We start from the raw sequence: 27,253 nt of genomic DNA on the forward strand, positions 1-27,253 counted from the left end.
GCTTACTTAGAACTGTCTCTCACCTCACTTTCTTATCATCATTTATAACTGCACAGTATTGGTATATTTGTTTTCTATCGCTGCCATAACAACTTACCACAAACTTGGTGGCTTAAGCAACATAAATTTATTATCTTATGGCTCTATAGTTCAGATATCCAATACAAATCTCATAGAGCCAACTCAAGGTCTTGGCAGGACTATATTCCTTCTGGGGGGTTCTTAGGGAGAACTTATCCCTTTGCCTTTTCCAGCATCTAGAAGCTGCTTACATTCCTTGGCTCATGGCTCCCTTCTGCCTTCTTCAAAGCAGCAATGGTGAGCCAGGCCTTACTCACACTGCCACCTCTGATTCTCTGCAGCAGGGAAAGCTTCTCTGCTTTTAAGGACTCATGGGACTAGATTGGGCCCAATAAGCCAGGATACTGTCCCTATCTCAAGGTGCTTAACCTTGATCATATCTGTAAAGTCTTTTTCCATGTAAGATAATATACTCACAGATGAGGATGTGGACATCTTTAGGGCCATACTCTGCCTACTATGATTGGTTTCTGCCCCCCACCACTCTCACTTGGAGTAGATATAATTGACATGGATAAAAGTACCAAAAAGCCATGATAGGATGGAGAGCTCTTTTAGCAGCCTCCTCACTGTCCTCCTGACCCTACTTTGATTCATCCCTCATGCTGTTGCCAGATGACTCTTCCAAAGTACAGCTCAAAAAAAAAAAAAAAAAAAAAAAAGTACAGCTCCAGGGTTGCTATTTCCTGCTTAAAATCCTTGGAAAGGCTACTTTCCAAAGTAAGTATAAAATATTCTCTAAAATGTAATGATGATGATGATAAGACAAGGATCAAAGTACTTGCTATGAATTATCACACTTAATCTTTATAGTATCCCAAAGGGATTGCTACTTTTAATGTCCCCAAGAATAGAGAAGAGCTTACAAAAAACAAAAACAAGTGTGGAGTGGTTGGCTAAATTGCTCTACCTGCAACAGATACCTTATACTTTAACTCAAATGCCAACAAACTCTGCCCACAGGTTAAATCTGGCCTGCTGGCTGTTTCTGTACAACCTGTAAGCTGACAACTGTTTTTATAGATGAATGTTTGTAATCTATTTGATGACAGGGAACACTAATTTTGGACCCCAATTAAATGAAATGTTAGCCTTTTTTTTTTTTTTTTTTTTTTTTTTACAATATAGGCCTACAAACGAAAAGAGAAATGTAGGCCTATAGTGTAAAAAAAAAAAAATTATACTCAAATGCTATTATCATCAATATCATTAGCAGCAGAATTATTGTTGTTTCTATTTCATCAATTAAAAAAAAACTATGGAGATTTGCTTTTTCTTTTATTATATAAGCATCAACATAATGTCCTCAATTTTGCCTCTTGGTCTGCAAATCCTGAAGTATTTACTATCTGGCCCTTCACAGAAAGTTTCCCAGTTCCCACTCTAGCTGACTGTCTCAAATATGAGTAAAAAAACTTTTTTTTTTTTACAAACTCCAATATAATTAACACAGTATTATTATAGTCTCAGGTGTACAATACAGTGATTCAACAATGCTATACATTACTCAGTGCTCATCATAACTGCACTTTTAATGAACATAGATCCCTTTTAACATATTCTTTCAGATGCCCAGGGTTGTATTAAATCATTTCATTACAATGTTATTAAGTGCAAACAAACAAAAACTTGGTAAAAAATAAAAATTTAAAACCTCCTTATGCTCATAGCTTTTAAACAATTACAAATCAAAAACTTATGAATTAAATACAAATAAGCTTACAAAACCAATAAAATTCAAATGACATCAATTTTATGTGTTCCTCACAATGGTCTAAACTCATAGCACCATGAATATGGTATATACTGCTCAGTGCAGATTATATATAAGATGGCCACACTGATGGCCAAATATATGCTTATGTTCATTTTTTTAGGGTTATTATTGAAATTTAACTAAAGTTATAGTAATGCATAAAGAGAACTCACAGCTGCCCAACAACACTTTCATGGCCTGAGAAGTACTTCCCTAACCAATACGAACTATTTCATGTTCCCCAATACACGCTCCATGCAGTAATTTGTGCCTCTTTTCATATTATTCCCTCTTCATGGCTCCAACCACCTGCAAGACTCCCAAATCCCTATCCTCATTTCTGAAGTGATGATTCCCAAGCCAGAGAGTTGGCAGACACTAGAGAAACCAAACAACACAGGACAACTTATAGAAAACTGTGCCCTCCAGAAAAGCTGTGAGTTGTATAATGGCAAACCTATCTAATCAGAGCCCATTCCCTGGGTAGGATAAGTGTCAGATGTTCAAGAAGGAAGCAGGCTCCCAAGACTAGGGGAGATTCCTCTGAGCTCTGGCCACATTAGCACTGGAACCCTAAGCAACTGTATAATTGCCTGGAGGGTTCCTAGAGCTACCTGACACTCCCATGTAGCCTTATGAAAGTCCCTTGCCCTTGATGATTGTTGGTGTGCCTCTCTTCCTTAGAACCTTAAAGAGCAGAACTGATGCCAAATTTGCTGGCTTGTTAGCCCCATTCTTTCTGGAAATTTTTTCAAGATATTTTCATGCCCTGTTCCTTTTTTTCCCAGTCCTCATATATCATTTAAAGAGATTGTTAATGGCAAGAGACAATGGTTACTGAGAACAAGGAAGCCTGGAAAAATGGCACAGGGCTCTCATGGGAACTTACTGTGTAAACTTAGTCATTCATTGGTCAGACATTTTTGCCTGTTTTCCCATCAAGAATATAGTTGTCATAGGGGTACCTGGGTGGCTCAGTTAAACATCTATCTCCTGCTCAGGTCATGATCCCAGGGTACTGGGATTGAGCCCTGCATCACTGGACTCCCTGCTCAGTGGGGAGCATGCTTCTCCTTCTCCCTCTACCCTTCTCCCTTGCTCATGCTCTCTCTCTCTCAAATAAATAAATAAAATCATTTTAAAAATACAGCTGTCATAAAGAACAGTTTTATTGAAGGATGTATGTATAGCATTACTCATTTTCTATAGATTTGGAGTTCACTTGGGTCAAAGTAACATGGCAGTACAAACTTAAATGAGATCCATAATTGGACCAGCAACTAATCTTCCCTTATAGCAGTACCTACCAAATGTTGCTTTGTGCAGTAGAAGAGAGATATAAGCTGTAAAACAGAATTATCAAGGGCAAATTATCAACTGCCCCAGAATAAAGGTAAGTCAAAAGGCAAGAAAATGACATTTTTATGTGTTTGGTATTAACATAGAATAGATTCTCTCATTTAATAGTATTTTTGAGTACCCAATAAATATTCTATGGTGAATTACAGGAAACATAATACTTGGTTCCTGAACTCAAGAAGCTAAGAAAAACAGATGTAAAAAGAAACAATATCTATTGGTCCATGTGCCAAGTGCTTTTACAGATACTATATTATTTATTTCTCTCCAGTGCTAGAGATACATATTATTACCCATTTTATATCAGAAAAGACACAGGTGTGGAAAGGTAAAGTAAGTAGCCCAATATCCATGCATCTTACTAATATCAGAACCATGATTAAAAATTGGGTCTCTCAAAGGGGAACCCTCATACACTTTAGGTGGGAATGCAAGTTGGTGCAGCCACTCTGGAAAACAGTATGGAAGTTCCTCAAAAAGTTGCACAGAGAGCTACCTTACAACCCAGCAATTGCACTATTGGGTATTTATCCCAAAAATACAAATGTAGTGATTCAAAGGGGCACCTGCACTCCAATGTTTACAGCAGCAATGTCCCCAGTAGCCAAACTATGGAAAGAGCCTAGATGTCCATCGACAGATGAATGGATAAAGATGTGGTATATATACATACATACAATGGACTACTACTAAGGCATCAAAAAAATGAAATCTTGCCATCTTCAATGATGAGGATGGAACCAGAGGGTATATTATGCTAAGTGAAATAAGTCAATCAGAAAAAGACAATTATCATATGGTTTCACTTACATGTAGAATTTAAGAAACAAAACAGAGGATCATAGAAGAAGAAAGGAAAAAAATAAAACAAGATTAAATCAGAGAGGGAGACAAACCACAAGAGACTCTTAATCATAGGAAACAAACTAAGGGTCGATAGAGGGGAGGTAGATGGGGTAACAAACATTAAGGGGGCACATGATGTAATGAGCAATGGGTATTATATAAGACTGATGAAAAAAAAAAGACTGATGGATCACTGATTTCTACCTCTGAAACTAATATGTTAATTAACTGAATTTAAGTAAAATAAAAAATAGTTGTACTAATTAATTAATTAATTAATTAATTAAAAATTGGGTCTCTCTAGAGATCCAAAATCCTTACACTTGCATTAAGATACATTTTATTTATTTTTTTTAGAATTTTATTTTATTTGAAAGACTTTATTTATTTATTCATGAGAGAGAGAGAGAGAGAGAGAGAGCAGAAGCAGGCTCCGTGCGGGGAGCCCAATGTGGGACTCAATCTCTGGACTCCAGGATCACGCCCTAGGCCAAAGGCAGGCTCCAACCTGCTGAGCCATCCAGGGATCCCAAGATACATTTTCTACTAAGAAACATGACAAACACAAAAATAATTACAAAATTTTGTTTCATAATGGGACACATACATGATGCTATGGATATTGAAAGGCATAGAGAATACAGAATGTTTCTCTTAAGTTCCACGGTTATTAACAGGCAATAGTACAGAAGTATTTCTGTTATTATCAAAAAGCCAAAAGGTAACAAATATTGGTGAGGACATAGAGAAATGAAATCTATGCCCTATTGGTGGGAATGTAAACTGGTGCAGCCACTGTGGAAAACAGGATGGAGCTTCCTTAAAAAAATTAAAAATAGAAATAGCACATGAGCCTATAATCCTTCTGCCAGGTATTTACTCAAAGAAAACAAAAACATTAATTTGAAAAGATAAATGCTCCCCTATGTTTACTTGTAGCATTATTTACTATAGCCAAGCAACCTAGACATCCATGGATAGATGAATGAATAAGAAGATGTGAGAATTATTCATATATATATATATATGTGTATATATATATATTTATATATATATATAAAGGAATATACAATGTTATATACAATATACAATGGAGTATACAATATTATATAATATATAAAAGAATATTGTTACCTAGCCATAAAAAATGAAATATTGCCATTTGTAACAAAATGGATGGACCTAGAGAGTTTTATGCTAAGTGAAATAAGTCAGACAGAAAAATACCATATGAAATAAGTCAGACAAATACCATATGATTCCACTTATGTGTGGAATCTAAGAAACAAGTGAACAAAAAAAAGAACAGAAAGAGACTTATAAATACAGAGAACAAACTGGTGGTTGCCAGAGGAGAGGTAGGGGAGGGGTTGGGCAAAATAGGTGAAGAGGATTAAAAAGTGCAAATGTCTAGTTACAAAATAAAGGAGTCACAAAAATGAAAAGTACAGCACTGGGACTATAATCAATAATATTATAACACTGTTTGGTGACGAAGGGTAACTATACCTACTGTGGTATTTTGTAATATACTTAATTGTGGAATCACTGCATTGTACCCCTGAAACCAATATGCCAACCATACTTCAATTTAAAAAAATGCAAAAAAAATAAATGCTTCTAAATAAGTACTCAGTAAGCTAAATATTTAAGATCTGTAACAAAACACATATTTAAAAGAAAATCACAAGATGCTGTCATGAACATAAACGTTAAAATACAGAAATACTCATGCTGTGTATTCCCAGTTCCCACTAAATCCAACCAGTGAGAGCTCATTCTTTGTAAACCACACAACCAATGGTGTATATTATTTAATTTTTTTTAACATTCACATTCATTTTAAAGGTACCTGTGTTCTAAATCACTGGATCTTTGTGGTCTCTGTTTTGAGTTCTTCTTTTTAAAATTAAACCTTTTAGCCCCCAGATATAGTATATGTGCTTTGTCCTCACATGCCAGGATCTCCTGAGACCCCTTTCCAGCCGAGCTTGGACATGCCAATCTGGTATGATGTACCAGTTATCCATGGCCTACTGTAGAAAAAGAGCCCTTAATGAGGTTTTCTATTTCAGGCAAGGGACTTCTGGATTCCAGCTTAATATAGAGTTTCTACTACTGAGATAGCATTAATTAGTTTACCACCTATGACCTGAGAGATTGTGACATTATATGGATATAATTTATCATAGCAGAAAGCTGAGGGCATTTCATTTGAAACCAGACTATGTTCTCAGTGTTTAAGCCTGAGAACTGTTTGCCTTCCAGTCCTACCCACTCTTATCATGTAACCAGAAACAACATCCACCTATTAAGATGAATGCATGCCTCTCCATACCCGTTCAGTGGTTGTGCACAAACAAGAAACCACATATATAAATGACTCTGCCCACTCCACCTCTCAGAGAGGACATCAAGACCTTTTCACTGGTCTTGATCTCAGTCATGTGAAGTATTTGATTTCATTTTCTGAAGGAGAAGGATAAACTAAGAATGGAATAAAATCAGCCACAGATCACAAACTGATCCTGGAGACTAAGCAGCAGTGGCAACACACACCATCGGGAGGTAATGGGATAAAAGCAAGGAAATGGAGACCCTCACCAATTAAGACCATGAACTAACTGCAGGAAACTAGGTTACCACAAATTTGGGGCACACTGTCATCTAAAGATATTATTTTATAGCAAGGATGCCAGAGCAAGGAATAGAGCAATAGAACCACTAACTACTTTTTCATATCAGGGTTACCCATCCTTCTGCCTTCGCATGATGGGCATACCAAGAATGTTTGTTAAGTCCATGATTGATGTCACTGGGTCACAGTGCCACAGAGAGGCAGGTCATCCCTCATTCTCCCATGTTTGTATCATTTTCTAGGTTCCAAACACTTGAAGATACATTATTCTCTGTTTTCCCAATAACCTGGCGGTGTGATACAAAAATATGATTCAGAAAAGTAGAATGACTCACCCAAGGTCACACAGAGGAACACAGGTCCTCTATGCTAGAGCCCGTATCTTTCTCCTTGGAGAAAGCTAAAGATGAGAAGTCCTATTTCTGTTTCTTTCTGCCTGTTTCTCATCTCTGTGGGATTAGTGGCCACATATCACTGGAAACCATCTAGATCATTAGTAATGATAACTAACATTTAATAAGTTACCTTTGTGCTTCAGATTCCTCACCTTCAAGGTGGGATATTGACAGTACCTGGTTTTGAAGATTAAATGAATTAATGCATTTAGATAAGTGGCTGGCACATAACTAATATCAGTGATATCCCTTGCCTACTTGCTAATCTTGCACTCAAACCCACCTTCCCTCTTTATGCAAGACAAATGCAGTGTCTTCAGGGTTTCTCAGTTCTACTGGGAACCAATGTCATCAGAAGCCTTGGTTTAGAGACTAAAATGCTTCCTATATTTTGATTACGAAGGAAAAGACTTTTTTTATTTTTCCTATATGTGCTCATGTTACAAAAGTTTTCATCTATCACCAGCATTCATTTAATAATAGTCTAGATGTCTAGATGATCCTCTTATTAGGAAATTGACTCTTTCTTTAGGTCTTTTAAGCACTGAAAATATTTCAGTCTCCCATGACTCCCTGAAGACCACAGATTGAGAATGACTGTATTAATCCAACCCTTCATTTCCAAGCTAAGAAATAGACAAGCCAAGATGTTGAGGGACTTATTCAAGGTCATTCAGCCAGTTAAAGTCAAAGTCTGAGCTAGGAACTGAATCTTTTGACTCAGTTGAGGGTGTTGACAGCCTTCTACTCTAAATCCATCTATCTAGTTAGGTCCCTTCTTCCACTGAAACCATTACACCAGTGCTCCTTGCAATCTGGATTTTGTAAAGTCAACACCAGCCTTCATCAAAATTACAGAGGGATCCATTTTCACTATCCCCAGTGCAGAGTAAATGTTTCATAACCAGGCAGCAGTCAAAAGACCTAGTGTTGGAAATGTAGATGCTGACTTGGTTGTTTCGAGATATACATCTTGATTTTCCATTTGCTATAGTTTGGTGGTCTATTATATCCTTCAGGTCATTGTCTACAATGCGTCTGTTCCAGGAACTGGGTACCCTTTTGCGCTTTGCAATTTGATGGTTCTCCCTAACAGTACCTGGTAACCACCCTTTAAACTTCTATGGTTTTTAATCATCCATTTCTTCTTTTCTTTTTTTTTTTTTTTTTTTTGTTCAGTCCAAGACTGGCTCTCTCAAACATAAGCCATCCCACCAGTTATTTTTATTGGCAAAATTAATGAACTGATTCCTATTCCATCATCCCAGTCATTAGGAAATGTTGACTAGGACTGGACCAAAGATGGTCATTATGGAAATCCACTTAATCTTCCCACTGGCTGACACTGAACCAATGACATAATATTAAGCTACAATGCAGGTCTCTAAAAGTTGGCTTTCTAGTCATCCAGAAAAGACAAAACTCTAAAGTCATTTTAATTGTGTTGACAGAAAAGACAATAACTTTAAATTAAGAACAAATTTTACCAAAGTGGGTATTCTAGTCCCTGATTAAAGGGCCGTACATCTCTCCCCCAAAGAAGTCACACATCTGAAAGGAAATATTTAGTGGAAATTTAGACCACCCTTTGCTGTAATACCACAGGCTTCTCAGCATCCCCAGCTGCCTTCTCTAGCATCAACAGTCACCAAGCAATTTTCAGGCAGCTTGCAGTTTTCCACATTTATCAGCCAAGGCCGGCTTTAAATACACAATCTCATCTCCAGTATGGGTTGTAGTATGTGACTCTCCCCAGAGGACCAGGCTCTGACATTTAATGAATAGATTATAATGAGAAATAAATATTCTAAAGTATTTTTCATCTGGGGAAGACTCCTAGTATTGTTCTTGCTTAGTTATTTTCTCTAACAAGAAACCAAAAAGCTATTACTGTACAGAGAGCATAAAGACACAGTTGATCCAATAGCACTGTACAATTTGGTAAAAGAGCCATTTCCTTTTTATCACAATTTTCTGCTAACATGAACAAGAACCCAGTGGAATCCAAACCTGAGCACATGGCATTTCTGGCCATGATACAAAGGTCTACAACATCCTCCTAAATATTTGATGACCCCTGGGATACCACAGTGTAGCACTGCTGTGGGAACAGCTGAAGCTGCTAACATGCACAGCTGTTTTTGTCTTCCCACACTGCTTGGGAGGATGGCTGCAGGAGGTTATAGCAATGGAGGTAGAGTGCTGTTTGATAAAATGAGAAGCACTCACCAAGGCCCACACAGTAATGCTGGGCTGTCTAAGTTCTAAATCTCAGAACTCTGCTCCCCATAGACTACCCATCTGTACTGCCACCTCTGGCTCCTCCACTCCCCTTCCTCACCATGCTGGAAGCCCTCATGTCATCTACCAGGCAAACTGCTGAAGAAAGCACTGAGCTCTCAGAGAAAGGCCAATAGCAGTAACTCTGGGGCTCTGTCCCCTGAGAGTGGAAGAACAGGAGGGTAATGACAGTAGAAATGATAGCACCAATTCCATCACCAGGACTAGTTATGCCATGATGATAGTCTCAGATAAGTGTTTTCAGGTGGTAGGGAAGGGACTGGTGGCTTCCGATAAAGAACAACCTGCAGATGCCTTGGTAATAAGAAACTTGATGCAGTTCCCAATTTCCATAAAAATAATATTACCCACTCTTCCTGTATCACAAGCATGGCCATTTCAAACACAGCCTGGGGCTGAGGGGTCCTCTGTAATTTCCATAAGCCTCCTCCCACATGACCCCAACAAACAGTATAATTGTATGCCTCCCAAGCAATGCGGTCTCAAGACTTGACTGATCCTATGGGGAGCTCTGTTGCTGGGATAACCTTTCAGAGTCATCCCAATGAAGGTGAGCAGGCCAGACCTTTGAACCATCTCTAGCCATCCATCATTGAACATGAGCTTCCCCTTCCCTCCCCACCTCCAGGGTGGGGGTGGGGGAGGCTAACCTCAGTTAAAAAAAAAAAAAAAAAAAACGCCCTCAGTCAAGGGCAATTCCTGTTGAGAGACTTGGCTGTGACTGATCAGAGGCCAAAAGTCTGGACAGCAGGGTAAACAAAGGGTTTTGTTTTGAAGGGTGGTTTGGGCAGTGCACCCCAGGTTAAAAGAAAACAAGGTTATTTAATTCATTTTTATTGATGATTTGAAGCTGAGAATAGGAAAACATAGAGCAATTACAGTCCAAATGCAAATGGTACTGCACTGGAGACCTATGTAGGTGACATCTATGTAAGCCATCCATATCAGGGCTTTGCTAATATAAAATATGCTCTTCTGATTTCCTATGGTGAGTAATCTAGTCTTTGTCTCTCCTGATCTATCTCAGAGCCAGAAATTACATTAGCTGAGGCACATTCTGAATGGGGCTGAAAAGCCACTATCCCCAAAGAAAGGCAGATAGTGATAAGGGGTAACCTATGATGGATTATCCCTGACACTGTTTAGGCAAAGTGTCACCGGTCACCATTATGGGCCAAGAGTACATAATAAGAAGACTTCTTATCACAATAGCAGCCCTGGGCATCCCTGGGCAAGTTCTCACAGCCACAGATGCCATGGATGTGGTATATTTAATGTTTAGAAGCAGCCTGCTAACAACAGCTAAGCGTTGCTTTGGAGCATGTAGCTGCATGCTTGGGAAGCTACATTGGTCAGAATGATGTGTTAGATTTTTGAGCTGGCCATGCATCATTCAATAATGCCAGGGAAGCTGAGGTGCAGAGTTAGCTCTTGAGATTTGTTTCAATTGATCAGAGAAAAAGAGAAGAAAAGGAGGGGAAAGCAGAAAAGAGAAGATGAAAAAAAAAAAAAGGAGGGAGAAGAGAGCAGGGGAGGAGGTGATAAAGATGATACCAGTAAAAAAGTGCTAGGTCTCACTGTATAAGGCTTATATATCTTGAAGTATTTTATATTGCTTCATTTGACACACAGGGGTTTTTTAAGACTTTTTTCACAGAGAGAGAGGCAGAGACATAGGCAGAGGGAGAAGCAGGCTCTCTGTGAGGAGCCTAATGTGGGACTCGATCCCCGGACCCAGGATCACGCTCTCAGCCAAAGGCAGATGCTCAACCACTGTGCCACTCAGGCGCCCTGACACACAGGTTTATATTATAAGCTTCTTCATAGCATATATATTTATTTATGTACAAATACATTGTATATAATATATCCTACTCATGTAGAAATATAAATATAATTTACTATACATAAACATATATTATTTATCTTATAAATATTATTACTATATAATTTTATATATCATAGCTATGTATGTTATATATTATACTTAAATGTATGACAAATTATGTTATTTATATATATATCTATGTAAAATTTCATAACGGGAATTAAGAAGGCAGTCATTTAGAAAAATATAACACCTGAACTCTGGGTTCTAAAATATTGTTATTAAAACTTTGTTTTCAAGATTTCTTGAGGTCTCAGTGTCATCTTTCAAGACCAGGCCATGAGCAGCTACACTGCCTTCCATGGCTGTTAAAGAGAAATGCTATTGCCTAGTTATAATGAAAAACTTATAAATGATATTAACTCATAAGTATACTAAGCTGCTAAAAATGCTGTCTGGTTGACTAGTCAGTCCCAATTTCCTGCTTATTAAATTATGACAAATTAACTTGCTTTATGAAGACACGTCTTGTGGTCAAACCACTTGGAAACAAACTCATTTAAAATTTAAAAACCAAAGGCTTCTGACTCTGGCCTCTATCACTAACTCACATGACATAAAGCAGACTCTGGCCCATCTCCAATGTATACTCTAAGCAGATAGAAAATTCGAATTTCAGATCCTGAATTAAAATAGATTTTTTATTCACAAAGGCCTTGTGACTGTCCCAGCTGCTAGTGATAAGAGGGGGAAAAAACCTAAAAAAGAGTAAAAATCTTTCATGCATTGTATTTTATAGAAATAAAATTCCTACCTTTAAATATAGCCAAAAGATATTTCAAGACTCTAAAGATGCAGAGCCAAAAATAGGTTGATGAATTGAATATCGATTATCTGACTACTTGAAGGTATGCGACACACAGGCAAAGAAAACTAAAGAAAGGCGTTTCCACAAGCATATTTCTCAAAATGCACGGCTGCAGTACAAGACTATGGAGCCTGGCCTTCACTGGTCTAAATGATTAACACTTTTCTGGTTCTACACAGCTTATCTCATTTTCCCAAGAAGAGAACTATTTATGAAGAGTCATGGCCATCTTTGGCTGGATGGAAACACTGCCCTCAAACCACCAGCATAATCTGGAACGAGAACACCCCATTGCCTCCTATGGGACCCTGGGGACTCTTGTACACACATATTTATCTTCTCCTGCCCGCCCCCATGCATCTGAAATTCCACTGAGAAGAAAACTTGGCTCCCCCAATCACTGGGCTCTCGCAGCCCGATCTTCCAGGGTGAAGACAGCATCGCCTCACCTAGGGCACTACTCCCTAACTCTGGCACCAAGGGAGTGGCTCATCTCTAAAACCCGAGGGCTCTGTGCCTTCTCCTACTTTCTCCCTTCACCAACTCCATGCTCTCCAACCCCCTTCCCTCCATTCACTGGTCTTCAATCTCTCTGTGACCCTGAACAATAATCCCATTACATCCCTGAACTCTATCCAGGACGTTCATCTCCATCCACCTTTTTAATGGCATTGTTAATGATTTGAGGGGAGTAAATCACAGTCAAGATAATGGCTGCAAAAAATTAATAGACATGATTTTTATGATATAATATACTAGTGTACTAATCGTGAGAACAGTTAATTGAAAAGCACTAAATATTTTATTATCCATTCAGCATTCTGTCTCCTTTTACCATTCAGCATTCTGTTTATTCTTTCCCCCATTCTGAACTTTTTACCTATTATTCTTTCATAATTCCCCATAAAGGAAAACTGCAGAGTAAGATAAAGAGGATTCTAATCACTGCATCTAATTACAGAGATGAGTAAATCACAGTTTAACATGCCATAGTCTTAAGAAAAAAAGGGACAAGGCACAATTCAAGGAGAAGCTAATGCCTTAAAGCTTATGGAGGAAATCTTAGATAATCTAAAAATTGCTGAACTACTTGATAAAATGGGCCTCTTTTTCTTTCTAAATCTTGAGCAAGAAATGCCAGTAGCTCTTTTCAAATAATGGTATTTTTCAATTGACTAAAGTGCTCCTTGTTGGGCATTTGGGCTGCTGGCCACACACCGGGGAGGGGCAGTGTGGGTGTCCCATCCATTCCTACAGCCACGGCCCCAGCTGGCACTGAGGAGCTCCATGAGCACGCGGCCTTCCACTCCTACCACACCCCATGTGGGGACCCCATTCCCTTCAGGACAGCAGAATATGCTCAATTACTGCGTATTTACTTTCTTCAAAGTTAGGAAAAATATAATACTAACAAACAGGAACATTCAACTTTCCACCATCTAATGGCAAAAGTGGTCCCCTCGTGGCAAAGACGGATACTTTTACATCTAATGAATTCTAATAAAAGTTCTCAAAAACTGTGTTCAGTACTCAGACTTGCTGGTTAGTTTACATAACCGTTCAGTTTCGGTTTGTTTCTTGGGTTGAAAGGGGATAAAAATCACAATACCATATAAATTCTTGAAACCTAACAATCCTCTACCCCACTTACTATTATCATCTTCATCTCAAAGGAAGGAGGATAGCAAAGGTCACAAGCTGTGTTCACTCATCCAGAGCTGGCCCTGAGCACGTTTATTAAACTGGCCAAGTCTCTCTTTTATTCTCCCCGCCCCCAGACCCTTTGATTCCTGAGTCTTCATTCCTCAGGCCTCACCATCACCAAACGTCCTCGGCCTCCAACCTCCAATTCTCTGCTGCCTCACCCCCCAGCTCCCCAGCTCTCCCATACAAGATGAAACCCTTAAGGATTAACTTAGCCAGAACCTTTATATTTTCTCCGAAGACTCTTAAAGGCTAAGGAGAAAATTTTATTTAGAATTTTAAGTCTCTGGAAACATAATCTTTATCATTAGCCCCCAAACCTAGGGGACTTTCACAATTATCTGGAGATCTTGTAAAAAAAAAAAAAAAAAAATTCCAGAGTGTGCTCCACAGAGCTAGAATCTCCAGAGGGCAACCTGGCAATCTGCCCCAGCAATTTTAGGGCAGCCAAGCCACGGATCAGCAGCCTGGCTGCTGGGGATCATCACATGGTCCACTACCTTCTCCAAAACTGTGCCTGGCTTGGACAAGATAGAAAGGGAGCTTGAGGGAATTAACTACCAGAAAAGGTGGAAGCCATAATAATATGTACAAAAATGGGAGAGAAGAAATCAGTTGTATTAATCATGATTGTATTTTGCTAAACAGGACACTAGCTTCAATTCAATCAGCTGAATCTACAAGTTGACATATTTGATCAGCTAATTGTATCCGCAAGAAAATGACATTGGCTATTTTTAACTTCTTCATTCCATTAGGCTCTTGTAAAAGGCAGGATTTATAGGTGCATATGAAGGCCTTCTCTCGAAACAGGAATGAACCCTAGCCATCCCTTAAACCCGGTCTAACGTGTTTAAAACCAGACCGATGCTGAGCAATGATCACTTCCATATTCCCCTTATTAAGTAGAGAACTCTTAATAATGCTGAGCAGCAGGACACTTTGCAAACTACTCCCACCCCATCCAGAGGGAGGCTTATCTCTTCACATATCTTGCCCTTTAGAAAGTTCATCCAAGGAACCCTGATTTACAGGAGGGCACTTGGAGTCCAAGTACCCACTCAGCAACTCTATGACCTTGAGCATCATACTTATGCTGGGGGGGGGCCTCTCATGGCAAGTGTACAGTGGGGATCCAAGTATCCAGGTCTCTGCCTATCTACAGTGAGATATTAGGCCCCTCCTCTCCAGGTCTCTTTCAGAAGTTACCTCAATTTAATCTCAATTCAATCAATCCTCTACCCTGTCGTCCCCCAGTTAAAACAATCTGATGCAAATAAGGGCTTTTATAATGTAAATCTGATTATTTTCAAACCACTAGTAAATTTCTATTCAATAACAGACAATTATAATGCAATTAAGCTACATTATTATGATAAATTAGGACCATGTTTATCTGAACCATGACATCTGTTGTTGATTGAGGAAATAATATCAATGGACTTCTAAATGGCCCAAGGTGGCTGGATAACCTTTTAGGGTGGTATAGAAGAAAGGATTTAGGCATTAATTGAGTAGATGTACCACAAACTCTCAAGGATCCTTCCAACCACAGAGTCTATGAAGTTATTGCTAATCCTAAATATTTCTCATTATTACAAGTATTATTAATATTATTCTACTTTTCTTTACTCAAAGGTGCATCCTTGAAAATTATAGTCTGGTAAAATCAAGTCATAGCTCATGTTCAATTACTGTGATTCTGCTACTCTAAGGGAACATGTACTCAACCACTTTGAGAAGTAAGAAACATTCATTGGTGTTAATAATAAACCCCTTTTGCCTATCTTGATATCCTGGATTTTTTGGACCCACTTGATCCTTTTTTCAAGGAGCACATCCTTGAGCTTATGCATAGAGATTTCACACTTCTACAAGAGCATAAAATTATAAATTACGGAAGATGAAGAAATGAGTTTTTGGAGTACTATGACTCAGCCCACAGAATTTACTTAATAATCATAAGTAAAATAGATTATCTTTCCATCCTCACCTTGGTAATTTCCAAGGTGTCATTACCTTTGACCTATCACAAAAACGTACAGGATCAAAACAACATTGTTATTATTGCTAAAGTCCTGGATCTGCAACCTCATACAACTCTGTCTGAATTGTAGTCAGCTGTCATAGACTGTCAATATGACCTTACACAGTTGTAAGGTTACTGAGAAGGTACAGAATGTCCTTAACATTAAACCACATAATTATGCTCAGTGTACACAAAGAACGTAGTCATATAAGAACAGATATTATGCATAGCTTCGTGACTCCCTTGTTTCTGTTTGCCTCTTCAGGTCCTACTGCCCACATTTCTCACTATTCTGGGTAATCTGTGTGAACTGAATCAATGGGTTTCCTTGTTTGCAGGCTTCCAGGTGGGTTCAGCCAATGGGAATATCAGCAGGTCAGAGGGAAGGAGGAGAATGAGATAAAAGTGTTTATTTTATTGACTGCTTTCCAGCAGGGTGGCTTTGGGAAGACTACCCGCCTCAGTTGAAAGCCTCAGTACTTATCAAGTAGCCCACTCTCCATAACGCACACTCTGTCTCCCTCTCAGTTCTGGTAGCCACTTTTCCCCATGTTCTATCTTGGCCTAGGGGTAGAACAATTCTCTGCTGGGAGTAGCCCAGCAGTTCTGCATTATGCCTTTTCGCTTTTCACAAACCCTATCCCCACATTGAAATAGTCCATTTATTAATCTCTCTTCAGTTTTCCATTTTGAATATGCCATCTGTTTCCTGCCAAAGACCTGAATAATTTGCTCCTTACATTACAATTTACAATCCGGACCAATTTCTAAGATATATCAGGGTATGGCTTTCTGTAACACTGGGATCTACAGTCAACAGTTCAGATTCTAGTAACAGATCCAGGCCTCTGACCACGGTGGGACAGATCAGACAGAGAAAGGGTGAGAGCCAATGCTCTGCACACAGATTGCAAGATACAACGAAATCTAGGAGTGGAAGAAATGGAGGTGGGCTGAGAAGGATGAGAATTTTGCAAGGTGGAGCTAAAGTCATGTCCAACCCAAGATGAGAGGCACAAAGAATTACCAGTACAAGTGCCAAAAAGTATTCGAATCTGGGGCAAGGTAGGGAGGTAATCAGCCTACGGCTGAATGAGAGGCATTCAGTATGGATCCAGGAGTGCAGGTGGCTGGCAGGGGGGCAGGTTTCTGATGACTCAAATATGGAGAGAACTTGGGGCACCTGGGTGGCTCAGTGGCTGAGCATCTGCTTTTGGCTCAGGTCATGATCCCGGGGTCCTGGGATCAAGTTCCGCATCGGGCTCCCTGCATGGAGCCTGTTTCTCCCTCTGCCTATGTCTCTGCCTCTCTGTCTCATGAATAAATAAATAAAATCTTTAAAAATACGTATGGAGAAAACTTAAGGTCAGAGGCAGAAATCTACTCAATAAATAAAACATTGGGAGGAGGGGGAAACTCTTCTAATATCACTGAGGAAGAGGCACACATGGCAGGACTCAGCCACAGAAAAGCTGAGCTGTCAAGGCTCAGAATGAGAACAGATGCAAAAACTGACCAGACCAGATCAATGAGCACATGTCCTTGGACTCCTTAAAACCATCTGCCCAGAGTCAGGAATAGAAATCTTGGAAGGATGGAGCTGGAAAGGTGGGAAGGGTGGAGGATAAGAATTAAATCAACCCAGTTGCCAGGATGAAAGGGATTCTTCGGTGGGATAACATGAAGGCTACTAAACACAGTCCTACTTAATCCTGCCTCAGAGATTTCATTAGAGGGGGGAGGAGGGAAGGAAGGAATGATCTCTCTCACTAAATGGCAGGAGTTTAAGAAAAAAAGGTAGTTTTCCATAGGTCTAGCACTTACTGAAGACTTACTATGTGCTAGGAACTGGGCTTTACTTGCATCTTCTCATTATATCCACACAACCCTACAAGGTAGATACTATTACTTCCATGTTATGGATGGGGAAACTGAGGCTTACAGAGGCTAAATCATTTTCCTAAGATCATACAGGATGTTAGTGGTAGAATTGGGATTCAAACCCATGCTGAGGTCACCCTGCTGATGACTAAGACACAGTCTCTGTACATAAGAGAGTCAATTAAGACAGTGCATATCAGTCATCAGTGAGTATGCGAGAAAGTGGTGTGTGGTGTGTGTATTTATCTAGACAAATAACCGCATAGTTGTAAGCCCTTAGGGAGTTATGTTCTGCTGCAAAGCACTCTCATATGTTATTGTTAGGACAATAATTTCATTGTTTTCAGACTGCAATGTTATCTTCCTCCAGGAGAGAAGGTTTGCCTGCCTTCTCATCAGTGCGATCAGACCTGGTCCCCTACAGTATGACACTCAAAGTCCTTCTAATTATCCCTCTTACAATGCAAGTCACCTTTTGGGCTTCCAGTCAAAATCAACAATGGAGGAGAAGGGCAAGTGTGGGAAGAAAGGACATTTGTAATGGCATGCTAGATTTTCAAAAGCTTTCAGACTGCTTTTAAGCTGCAACACCCTTTTGTAAATGCATCTTACTCAGAACCTCAATACGTAAAGTTCAAAAAATCAGAGCTTCTCTGGTCTAAGTTTTAGAAGCAAAACACTGCCAGCTCAACCCTCCTCAATTACTATGAAGTTCAAGTTAAAAACACTGATCCTTTGGTAGTTTTCACAAAGCTCCATATAGTCTTACTATATGATCCAACAATGGCACTCCTAAATATTTACCTAAACGAGTTAAAAACTATGTCTACACAAAAACCAGCATGCAGATGTTAAAAGCAGTTTTACTGATTGCCTCAAGTGGAAGCAATCAAGATGTTCTCTCAGTAGGTGAAAAGTAAATAAACTGCAGTACATCCATACAAGTGGATATTATTCAGTGATAAAAAGAAATGAACTATTAAGCCATGAAAAGACATGGAGGAAATTTAAATATGCATTACTGAGTGAAAAGCCAGTCTGAAAAGACAACATACTATATGATTCCAACTGTATGACATCCTGAAAAAGACCGAACTATTGTATAAGGTAAAAAGATCAGTTCTTAGAACTGGAGGGCAACGGGACAGAATGAACAGATGAAACATAATTTTTAGGGCGGTGAAACTATCCTGTATGACACTGAAGAGGTGGCTGTATGACATTATGCACTGGGCAAAAATCTCTGGAACTATACAACATAAAGAGTGAAGCCTAATACAAGCAATGCACATTAGTCAACAATAAGGTATCAAATGTTGGTGGAAATGCAAACTGGTGCAGCCACTCTGAAGAACAATACAGAAGGAGGTTCCTCAAAAAGTTAAAAACAGAACTATGCTACAACCCAGCAATTACACTACTAGGTATTTATCCAAAGGATACAAACATAGTGGTATTAAGGGGCACGTGTACCCCAGTGTTTATAGCAGCAATATCCCCAAAGCTCAGAAAGACCCCAGATGTCCATCAACAGATGAATGGATAAAGAAGATGTGGGGGATCCCTGGGTGGCTCAGTGGTTTAGCGCCTGCCTTTGGCCCACGGCGTGGTCCTGGAGTCCCAGGATCAAGTCCCACATTGGACTCCCTGTGTGGAGCTTGCTTCTCCCTCTGCCTGTGTCTCTGCCTCTCTCTCTCTCTCTCTCTCTCTCTCTGTCTCATGAATAAATAAATAAAATCTTTAAAAAATTATAAAGAAGATGTGGTTTATATATACATACACATACACACATATACATATATACATATCTATATATGTATATATACACCATGGAATATTAGCCATCAAAAAGAATGAAATCTTGCCATTTGCAACAATGTGGCTGGAACTAGAGGGTATTATACTAAGTGAAAGAAGTCAGTCAGAGAAAGACAAATACTACAGATTTCACTCATATTTGGAATTTAAGAAACAAAACATGAACTTAGTGAAAGGGAAGGAAAAATAAAATGAAAATAATGAGGGAGACAAACTATAAGCAACTCAACTATAGGAAACAAACTGAGGGTTGCTAGGAGATAAGTGGTGGTATGTGATAACTGGGTGATGGGCATTACAGAGGACACTTGAAGTAATGAGTACTGAGTGTTATACAAAACTGATAAATCACTAAACTCTACCTCTGAAACTAATAATACAGTATATGTCAATTAAATTGAATTTAAATTTAAAAAATTTTAATAAAAGATAATGCATCAATATTGGTTCATCAGTTGCAAGAAATGGACCACACCAAAGCAAGATGCCAATAATAAGGGAAAATGAGAGGAAAGGGAATATATGGAAACTCTCTGTACTTTTTCCTCAATTTTTCTGTATAACTAAAAGGGGTCTAAAGAAATATAAAGTTTATTAATTTTAAAAAGAGACACTAAATTTCAAACAATACTGAGTGTTCAATAAGCTTAATAAAAACTTATTGAATAAAGTCACTGATTCAGCATTAAACTTGGTCCGTTTTGACACTGGGCATCTCTTTGAGAACAGATTGTTGCATTCTTTTCACAGGCACACCAGCATGCTTAGGTTTCACACATGGGGTAAGCCAAATAACAGGCCCTGAAAGATGTCCACACTCTCATCCCCTGGACCTGTGAATATCCTATCCTACCTGGCATAAAGGACTTAGCAGATGTGATGAAAGTTAAGGGCCTTGAGACAAGGAGATTATCCTGAATTACTCAAATGGGCCTAATCTAATAACAAGTCCTTAAAAGCAGAGGACTTGTCCCTAATCAGTGAGAGGGAATGTGACCACAGAAGATGAGCTGAGAGATACAGCATTGTTGGCTTAGAAAATGAAGGAGGGGACCACAAGCCCAGGAATGCGGGCAGCCTCTAAGAGCTGGAGAAGTCAAGGAAAAAAATTACTACGTAGAGTCTCCAGAAAGGCACACATCTCTGCTGACACCTTGATTTCAGCCCACTGAGACCTGTGTCAGCCTTCTAACCTACTGAACACTAAATCTGTGTTGTTCTAAGCCACTAAATTTGTAGTAATTTGTTAAGGCACAAAAAAAAAATACAATGCATGTATGAACTGGAAACAAATCTTAAGCTACTGCCTTACCCCTCCAGTGAAATGCAGACCCCTTCCCCAAGGAAATATCTAGGCTCCTCATCCCCTAATCAATGATTACCCATCTAGTCATGAACTTAAGCAGTATATTACAGAGATATAATACACTGGAATAACTCATCAAGATATATTTTTCAGAGTAATGCTTAAACTTTTTGACTTAAAAAGAAATATTAAAAACTTCCATCTCAACTGACTCTTTTATGATGGGGGGCAGGGATACAAGTTTGATATACTGCAAAGAGTTTCTGCTTTGGAGTCAAACTCTGTTTGAATCTCAACTCCATCACAAGCCTTTGGTTATACATAGAGTACTTAGCCTGAGCTTCTGTGTATTACTGGGAAGTGATGAAATAATAATCATACACAAAAATATAAAATATATAATGACATACAAAATAATAATCATAATATACATAATATTTTCAAGAAAATAAGCACTGGAGGAAATGTTGAGTTGTTCCTGTTTTTGGCAATGAACACTTGATATACTGGTACCTCTAAGTAAATTGCAAGCGTCAGAGATGGCAATGGAACAAATGGAAAAGTGAAGAGAAGTGGGTAAATAGGTGGGAGAGGTAGCTTATAACTTATCAACCCATGCAGTTTCCCACTAAAAAAAATTTTTTAAAAAAGGCACTAACCTTAGATAATATAGTGATGTAGGCATGGGTCCCGCCATTCCAGACTCTGAAACCTGCCTTTCCCTGAATGTTTCTGAAAATGCCTCTGCTCCTGGTAATTCACTAACTTCTGCATCTTCAAGATGTTTTCTGTTTAAAATTCATTGATAAAGCAAAGAGCCTTGCAGCAGAACTAGATCAATACCTCGCTCTAGAAAACAGAAAAGGTTTCTGTTACCTCCATTGTTTCAGAATTCTGATTGCATTTAACCCTTTAGCCCTGCAACTTGCACCACCAAAACTGCCCTAGGTGATTCGCCTGCAAAGGATGCTACACAGCCTGGCGGAAGGTGATTCCATGAGAAATCTGAGATGTCTCTTCCCTAAGAGCTTTGTAAAGCACTACACCATTTTTTTCCTTACTAGAAAATGTGCAAATTGTTCTAAAATGTAATCACCAGACAGGTTCCCATGAACACGAAAAATATAACGCATGCTTTAAAAAGTAGCACCAATAGGCTTCATGCCCCATGGGAAGCGGGTGAGGTGTCAGTGGAGCCAGGCATTAACTTGAATATATGTTTCTGAGGATTTTTCACAGAGCACTGAAAACCAGATAAAGCCATCACCCAATCAAAAAGGTATTTGACAACTCATAAGGTTTTATTTTAGTATACAAATAAGCACTCTGCTTGGAGAATACCAACTTGGTGTGTGTACATTATAGCTTTGAGCTTTATGAGATAAAACTATAAAATAATAAGATCAAATTTTACCAATCTGCCAGGACTTAAACATACTCAACACATATCTCCCAGAATCCTTGAAAGCTACATAATTTCCATGATACTGCTGTTATCAAAACATTTTTCTAACTCTTTTTGAGGATCTGCATTTTGAACCCAGGCATATCCTTTTGATATAACATTATTGGTTGCAGATGTTGGTACCTCAAGTGATGGATTTGATTGTTACAAAGAATCCCAACTCACTTGAAGCCTGGTTTAGCAATGCGGGTTATCAACAGGGATCACACATCATGGATCAAAAACAAGGCTTCAAGTTAAAATCATAACACTAGGTTTTCTGGGAAGCTCTGGCCAGGTGGCCAACGAGAGCTCCAAAAGGTAGGCTTAAAAGAAGACTCAGAAATGACATCACCAGACTAGGAATATAGGATTTCAAAGTGACTATTTGAAAAGGAGAAACCTTCATTTTTACTACATGCTACAGCATCTGTTTGGGAGAGAGAGGGGGGAAAGTCTCATTGCTTTCAAGTAGCAATTCTTAAATGTTTGGTCTTAGAACTCCTCTATACTTTAATATTATGGAGGACTCCAAGGAACTTTGGTTTATGTGAGTTCTAGCTATTGATGTTTATTGTATTAGAAATTAAAACTGAAAAAGTATAAAATGTTCACTGATTCACTGCAAAATGATAATAAACCCCACTATATGTTAATATAAGTAACATGGTTTTATATAAAATGACTGTATTTTCAGAACAAAACAGAATTCAGTAAGAATAATGGTATAGTTTTACATCTTTGCAAATCCCACTAATGTCTGCACTAAGAGAATCTGGGCTACCAGATTCTCACACCTGCTCCCACATTCAATCTGCCCCGTATCACATGTTGTGTATTCTGGAAAACACTATGAGAGAAAGAAAGTGAGAAAGACAGATTATTACCTTAACATAATGTTGAAAATAGCTCTGATCTGATGATCTGATAGACTCCTGACAGAGTCTCAGGGCTGCTAGGCTTTCTCAGATCACATGGGAAAACTACTATGTTATTGTAGTGCCACCACTATCTGGAGTATGACAATAAACACAAGTCTGTGTGTGTATGTTTGTAAAACTAAATCAAAAGCAAATACAGAAAGAGATTTCATAAGCTCTTTAACATTGCTCTGAGGAAAATAGATGTTTCGATCTTCATGCTTCCAACTTCACTTTGTCCCCTAATGGGGACCCTCATGCTCATTTGCCCAGCAGCTCAACTAAAACTGCACCATCTCCTATACTCCTCAGCCCCACTCTGTGCCCTGAGTGTCCTTGTCTGCCAATTAACCAAGCATGTTAGTGTGCCACAAGGAGAATGAGCCAGAGGAGCCCCGAGACCATCAGCTATAGGTCTGTTGCTTAAGGAAACCATTCAGTGGCTAAGTGGGATGAGGGTGTCCCAGACTTTTTCATTGTTATTTTCCCTGATAACCCAATATGAGTTTACTCACTGTTTATACCAAACACACAGACTGTTCTCATCCCAGAGTGACCACTAATGCTACTTAGCAGATCAGCCACAACAGACCAGAGCCATCCCTCCACAAAACACCAGGAAAGGGAGGTTGGGTGGTGGAAAGGTATGCACCTAGTTTCCGGAACTCCAAAAGTTGCAGACCAGCTCTCTCAGGCAGCCAAAAAGGCATTTTCTTGGACCCTTTGTGGACATGGTAGGAAGGTTCTGAAAATGATCACGTCTTAGACCAAACATTTTAGAGAATATTACAGTTTTATAAATGGAGTTCTATGTTCCAGGCACTGTTCTAAGTATTCCCTAGCTTAGTAGAAAGAGCACTCAATTAAGAATCCAGGTATCTGAGATCTGGTCCCCGGGCTACATCTAACTAGCTATGTGTCCCCACACAAATCACCTGACCTCTCTAACCTCAAGGCTGCACACAGGCACGTAAGTAAAAATGAGGGTATTAAAACAATTGAACTCTAGTGACCTTTCCATTCTGAAATTCTGTGATCTTTTTTAAGACTGACTTTATTTATTTATTTATTTATTTATTTATTTATTTATTTATTTATTTTTTATTTATTTATTTAAGAGAGGGGGAGAGGGACGAGCAGATTCCACACTGAGCATGGAGCCCAATGCAGGGCTCAATCTCATGCCCCTGAGATCGTGACGAGCTGAAACAGTCAGGCACTCAACAGACTGAGCCACCCAGGCACCCCTAAAATTTTATGATCTGAAAGCCTGATGGCAACCTACAAGTACTTAAGCAGAAGAAAAGACATTTTTTGATATATGCAGAAGAAAGACTGCAGGGCCCGTTTCTCTTATAATGGGAAAAAAAGTCCAGATGTGGGCGTGGGTGCCCACCCGAGGAATGGAGGTATTGACAGATGATGCAGACATCATATAGAAATGCTTCCCAGGCCTCAGGAGTGGGGGGCCATGAGCGTTCCCCACCCCCACCAAGGATGGCTGCTTTCCAGGGACTCTGCCCTTCACTGTTCAGGATCTCATTATTCCCAGCGCTCCAGAAGGAGCACATGAAGCCCCCGTGATGCTGAGCATATGGCCTGGCTCAAGAAGTGCTCCCTGCACAGAGAAATAGGACATGTCACAGAGACAAAAACACCTGGCTGTAGCCATGATTCTCAATGGAATTATCCTTATCCTCAAAACATGCAAGCACAGCTAATGTTAAGCCTTCAGCTAAACATGAAAATGGTAGTGGCCTAGACCATATTCCCCTGAATGACACTCTCCCCCCCTCAGCCCTGCCACATGCTCACATGAAATATCAAATTGCTTGCAGCTCATATTGAATAATGAATATGCCCGCTTCAGCCTATCACCAAGCCTTCAGCAGTCTGCCTGGGGAACTGGGAGAGATGTTAGAGGTTTGCAGGCCAAGCACAAAATTGAAGACAAGCTTGAATTAATAATTTGCTTATTTCTATACATGTGCTTCAAAATAAAGTGCAAATTGAATAAGGTAATAACAGGGCTTGAGAGAGAAAAAAAAAAAAAAAGCTTCCTTTTGCAAACTGCTGACACTTCAATTTCATTATCTCTCACCACCCTGAATGTGATTTGCAAATGTTCTCTCCCTATGTCATCATGTGGAAATGTCTTCAGGAAGAGCCAAAAACGAATGGAAAACAATTCCATGGTGCTTTGGGAAAAAAAGAAATTAAATCTCTCATTTTAAGCTGATTTTTTTTTTTTTTTTTTTTTTTAGAGCACCAGTTTCTAAAATTGTGCTCCATGGACCTCTGCATCTGAATCACCTGAGCATTCCTTGGAAATCCCAGGGAAATTTCATACATTGCCTATGCCAGGCTACTTCATTGTTTTTCCTACACTGACATGAGAATTTCCATCATTTTCTTGCCAATCACAACTGCACACATACCTCAGGAGCCATGTTTTTTCAACTATCACTTTCAGGTACATTTACCCCTGTAGGTTGGTGCCTAAAAATGTAGGTCCGTTTACCTTTGCATTTTTAATCACTGTCTCCCTTACATCATCATCAGGCACTTGTAGAAGAATGAAAACAATGTATGTTCGAATCCAGTCTCAGGATCTGAACCAAGCTAATTTATCAGAGCCTTTCTCTGTGGCCTGCCAACATGAGAGGGAGTACAAGAAGTAGGGAGATGGGTACACACACCCACGTATAAGCATATCCACACACACCCAGGGACAAATTTAGATTCAAAATATCAGAAGATCCACATCCCAAACCAACCCCAAAGGAGAAACAAGATGAAACATCTATTTCCCAGTTTCCTTGGAATAGAGTCCTCCTCTGTGAGCAGCATGGGCAGCTCTAAGAGATCCTCTCTCTTGCGTGTAATAGGCAGTGCCTCACAAAGATCACCAGTGTAAGATCAGAAAATTGTTTCCTTCAAACCACTTTCCCTAGTAAACGTGTTTCCCTCCCTCCTCCACTCCCCTGCTGACCCCTTCAACAGCTCATGCTCTCTCTGTCAATCCTCTGTAAGCTTCCTGATTCCTTAAGATTGGGTTAGGTTTCCTTTATGCATGCTCCCATAGCACTTACTGCTCTGGACTAAAACCGCCTAATCATATGTCTGTAATTTCACTAAAATATAAGCTCCTATAACACAGGAACTCCAACTTGGGTTTTGCATCCCCAGCACTCTGTTCATTGCCTGGCATTTAATAGGAACAAATTACTGCTTAAAAGAATGAGTGAACACATGAACACACTTAGACCAGTCTAACAATTCATTGTTATCCAGAGGAAGGAAAGGAAGGCAAGCAGAGGAAATGAAGACTATGGATCTAGAGATTAACAATGGATATTAGGTGTCCCACATCTGAGTTACTGATTTGCTTCCAAACTTGGTAGGTGACTTATAAAAACTGGCAAATAAATTCCTATTTGGTCATGGGTATTAATACCACTTCTAGAGGCCAATATCTAAAGTCAGAGGAAATGAAAAGTCACTGTTGTCCATTTTAATTATCAATATTCTCCAAGATATAAACAGTTGGTTGGACAGTAGAGGCTAACAATCAGCTTTCCTCTAGAGGCAGCCTCAGGATCTCTTGGCAATTACAATCCATGAAAACTCAAACAAAAAATGTCCCTGAGGATGCTCATTATGTAAAATCACCTTTTTGCCTTTCATTAAGAGACCCAGGTAAGGGGCACCAGGCTGCCTCAGTCAATTGACAGCTGACTCTTAGTTTCTGCTCAAGTCATGATCTCGGGATCCTGGGATGGAGCCCTGCATTGGACTCTGCACTCACTGGGGAGTCTGCCTGGGATTCTTTCTCCCTCTCTGCCCCTCCCCCCATTCTGCACTCTAATGCTCTCTCTTAGTCTCTCTCTCTCTCTCTCTAAACATTAATAAACAAATCTTAAAAAAAAAAAAAAAAAAGAGGCCCAGGTAAGGACAAAGATGAGAAAGATGACCCTCCAAGATCAATGATAACACCTTCCTCCTTTACAGGCAGACCCCTGTATCTAAAAATAGAAACTGATAGAGATAAGACTTTGTAACATAATCTTAGAGACATT

The 27,253-nt window shown here is 39.3% G+C and overlaps 1 long non-coding RNA gene across 2 annotated transcripts in view; it reads right to left on the reverse strand.

Annotated features, from left to right (window-relative positions):
• LOC111094207 overlaps nt 1-27,253 on the reverse strand; it is an 86,330-nt gene that overhangs the window by 36,214 nt on the left and 22,863 nt on the right. For both annotated transcript variants that reach the window (XR_005384774.1, XR_005384773.1), the window contains exon 3: nt 21,470-21,659. This is a non-coding gene — a long non-coding RNA (uncharacterized LOC111094207). The remainder of the gene's footprint in view (nt 1-21,469; nt 21,660-27,253) is intronic.

The sequence above is a fragment of the Canis lupus genome, chromosome 36 (assembly GCF_011100685.1).
Source record: "Canis lupus familiaris isolate Mischka breed German Shepherd chromosome 36, alternate assembly UU_Cfam_GSD_1.0, whole genome shotgun sequence".
Classification (NCBI taxonomy): domain Eukaryota; kingdom Metazoa; phylum Chordata; class Mammalia; order Carnivora; family Canidae; genus Canis; species Canis lupus.